This window comes from Apium graveolens, chromosome 2 (genome assembly GCF_009905375.1).
Source record: "Apium graveolens cultivar Ventura chromosome 2, ASM990537v1, whole genome shotgun sequence".
NCBI classification, from domain to species: Eukaryota; Viridiplantae; Streptophyta; class Magnoliopsida; order Apiales; family Apiaceae; genus Apium; species Apium graveolens.
The window spans coordinates 192386029-192390037 of record NC_133648.1 but is presented as its reverse complement, the minus strand read 5'-3'; the positions used below and the strand labels follow the sequence as shown (position 1 = coordinate 192390037).

Genomic DNA, 4009 nt, shown 5'->3' with positions numbered 1-4009 from the left:
GAATCCTGTTGCTCCCCTCAACATGTGCTTCAGTATTTACATAATTTCTAGTGACATGTGGATCATCAGAGTTTAGAGTGATATCAGGATTTACTGTACCAGGATTTTACTGTTCAGCATATGGTACTTCTTTTTCAAACCTCAACTCATCATGGTCATTTGTATCTTCTAGACCTGTGATTTTCTTGTCATTAAAAGATACATGTATAGATTTCATGACTATCTTTATTCTCAGATTATATACTATGAAAGCTTTTGTTAACAAAATATAGCCAACAAAAATGTCTTCATCAGCTTTTAGATCAAATTTAGTAAGCAGTTCTGGATGAGTTTTGTTGAGTGGCATTTATGACACTTTATAACGCTCCATTAAACTTTGAATTGGTATTTTTGTACTCATGTTTTTCGTGTTTTAATGTGTTTTATAGTGTTTTTGCATTTCAGGCATTAATCCGGAATTCAGGTGAATTAGCATTGATTTGATGCTAATATGGTGTTAGGATGGTGTCCAAGGAATAAAGCTCGTGAAGACCGACTCATTGCAGCGATAAAAGAAGAAAATGTAGATTTTCCAGAAGGTCGGCGTGCTAGCGCTTTCATAGCGCGCACCCGCGCCCGAAGGACAGAGACACAGCGCGCCCGCGCTAATCAAGCGCGCACCCACGCCGAGTCGGAATTTTAGAATCCTGATTCTTATAGGCTTTTGATTGGAGGACTTCTACTATGCATGGGCTGCTATATATATATAAATAAAGGTCATTTTTCATAAGGAGACGTATCAGAGTACAAGGAGAAGCCTTAAGAAGACCGTTTTAGCACAATTCAACGAAGGCAAAGAAGATCTAGTTTATACTTGTGATTCTTTGTTCTAAGTTTTTGGATGCTAGTTTTCTTATTTGTGAACCTATACTCTTGTTTCGTACTCGGTTTATTAATTATTCAGTATAAAGACTACGCTTATTATACCATGCTTTCATCGGAACCCACGTTGATGATGAGTCTGATTATGGGCTAATCGTTATCGTGGGGTTCTAGCGGATTTATCTATGGATTTCTTTTGTTAGTTTGTTTCGATGCCTTAGTGTGTGGTGATTGTATGATAACCTAGTTTTGGTTGTGCTTATTCGTGTTATGAGCGTCGCAAACTTATAAGATAGCATGTTAATCTTTAATGAAGCGACAGTGAATTTAAGGGTTTAGAACTTGCCATGCTAGCATAGGTTCATGTGTTATTGTTATGCATGATTTGTAGGTAATTTTAACCATCTTACTTATCCTATGTAATCACGATAGATGAATTGTGCATTAAACCGTTATGTTGTCAAATTCTATAGACATGTAGGGTCCCAATATAATTGGTGTCTATTCAGCTTTAATCTCTTTTGTGGATGTCTGATAGTATGGTATTCGTGCAACGAAAGTTGGCGTTTATCAATTTTGTGTTATCTGATTAGTGTCATCACCATTACATGCTACAGTTAAGAATGAAGAGGCTATTGAATGAAGTATTTAATGAAGTTAGAATCCCATGTTTGTGTTATATATTATTCAACTCTCTTTAATCTCTTAATTAATGTTCTCTAGTATAATTCTCAATAGTTAATCGTAGTATAATCAAACCCCAAATTGTTATTCGTCTTAGCATTGAATAATAGCCATATCATTGTTTTATAAGTGCATAAATTACAAAGTTAATCTAACCAGTCTCTGTGGGAATGAACTAGAATAATTCTATATTACTTACGATCGTGTATACTTGCATGAATTATTAGCGCGTGTTAACGTCCTAACAAGTTTTTGGCGCCGCTACCAGGGACTCGGTGTTAACTTTTTGTTTATGTGTTTGTCATCAATGATCGTTAAAGTTCATTGACTCGGACATTGTTACTTACCTACTCTTTTCCTTGTTGTGTTTCAGGTACTCTAGCGAGCGTGTATGCATACGCGTGCGCGGGCAAGTAAGAGAACTCTGGATCAAGCCAAGGAGGAAGCTATAGTGATTCGAATGGAAGTTTTTGAGGATGAATAGAAAGTAGAAGAAGAAGAGAAAGTCGAAGAACCGGCTTTAGTAGTGATGGGAGATCAAGCAGAAATTCCTAAGGCTATGATGGACTATTCTCAGCCTAAGATCAATGATATTCAGTCAAGCATCATCAGGCAAACCATCTCGGCTAACACTTTTGAGATCAAGTCGAGCACAATTCAGATGATACATAACTCAGTTCAGTTTGGGGGATCTCCTACAAAAGACCCCAACATGCACATCAGGGATTTCATCGAGATCTGCAACACTTTCAAGTTCAATGGGGTGACTAAAGATGCTATCAAGCTGCGACTTTTCCCATTCTCTCTGAGGGATAAGTCAAAGTGCTAGTAACATTCTCTACCACCAGGGTCTATCACCAAATGGGAGGATCTTCCTCAAAAGTTTCTCACTAAATTCTTTCCTATGGCAAAGACTGCTGCAATCAGGAATGCTCTTACTCAGTTTACACAACAAACTGGAGAATCTCTGTGTGAGGTTTGGGATCGATATAAGGAGATGCTAAGGAAGTGCCCACACCATGGCATGCCTGATTGGATGATTATAAACTATTTTTACAATGGTTTAGGCGCACAGTCTAAACCTATGCTCGATGCAGCATCTGGTAGACCCTTATAGGCCAAAAGTTATAATGAAGCTTATGAGTTGATTGAGCTAATGTTAGCTAATGAATACCAGAATCCTACGCAAAGAATGTTGCAAGGCAAAGTAGCAGGAATTCTGGAAGTGGATACAGCTACTTCTATAGCTGCTCAACTTCAAGCTTTGACGATAAAAGTGGACTCTTTGGCTAATTATGGAGTTAATCAAATCACTAGTGTGTGTGAGCTTTGTGCGGGGGCACATGAAACTGAGCAGTGTGCTATTTCCAGCGAATCAACTCAATTTGTGAGCAACTTTTAGAGATCACAACAGCAAGCTCCAGCCACTTATCATCCAAATAACCATAATCATCCTAACTTCAGCTGGAGTAACAATCGGAATGCGGTGCAACAACCTTATCATCCATGCACAGTAAAGCAGTATAACCCTCCTAGTTTTTACCAACCACAATATGCCCCTAGGCAACAACTTCAACTTCAGCAATTACCACAAGCTAATGAAAAATCTGAATTAGAGGAGTTGAGGCTCATGTGCAAGAGCCAAGCTGTTTCTATCAAGACCTTGGAGAATCAGATTGGACAGATTGCTAATATATTACTGAATCGTCAACCTGGCACGCTTCCGAGCGATACATAAGTGCCGTCAAGAAGGAAGCTAAGGAGCATGTTAAGGCAATCACACTGAGGTTTGGTAAGGTTGCAAATCCTTAAAAAGCTAAGACTCCATAGTCTGAAGTTGAGGCTGAAGAAGAAGAAACGCAGAAGGAAGTAGAAGTGGAACCAAGGAAGACTACTATTGAGCACACTCCTCCTGAGGTTAATACAGGGGATAAACAAATTTATCCTCCACCTCCTTTTCCTAAGTGGCTGTAGAAGAAAAAGCTGGATAAGCAGTTTGAGAAGTTTCTGGAGGTGTTCAAGAAACTTCACATCAACATACCTTTTGTTGAAGCTCTTGAACAAATGCCTAGTTACGCGAAGTTCATGAAAGGTATTCTCTCTAGGAAAGTGATGCTTGATGACTTGGAGATCGTTGCTCTCATGGAGGAATGTAGTGCGGTACTACAACAGAAGTTACCTCCGAAGCTTAAAGATCCTGGAAGCTTCACTATTTCATGCACCATTGGAAGGGTATCATTTGACAAATGCTTATGTGACTTGGGAGCTAGCATCAATCTGATAACTTTGTCAATCTTCAAGAAGTTGGACTTTCCTGATCCAAAGCCTTTATATGACTTTGCAGTTGGCCGATCGTTCTATTACTTATCCTCGAGGCATTGTTGAGGATGTTTTGGTCAAGGTGGATAAACTCATCTTTCCTGCGGATTTTGTAATTCTTGATTTCGAGGAGGATAAAAAGATT

At 38.9% G+C, this 4009-nt stretch overlaps 1 non-coding gene across 1 annotated transcript; it reads right to left on the bottom strand.

Annotated features, from left to right (window-relative positions):
• Positions 1-2464: 2464 nt before the first annotated feature.
• Positions 2465-2571, bottom strand: LOC141710042 (small nucleolar RNA R71). The gene has a single exon (XR_012570584.1). It is a non-coding gene; the product is annotated as a small nucleolar RNA R71 (small nucleolar RNA).
• Positions 2572-4009: the final 1438 nt, after the last annotated feature.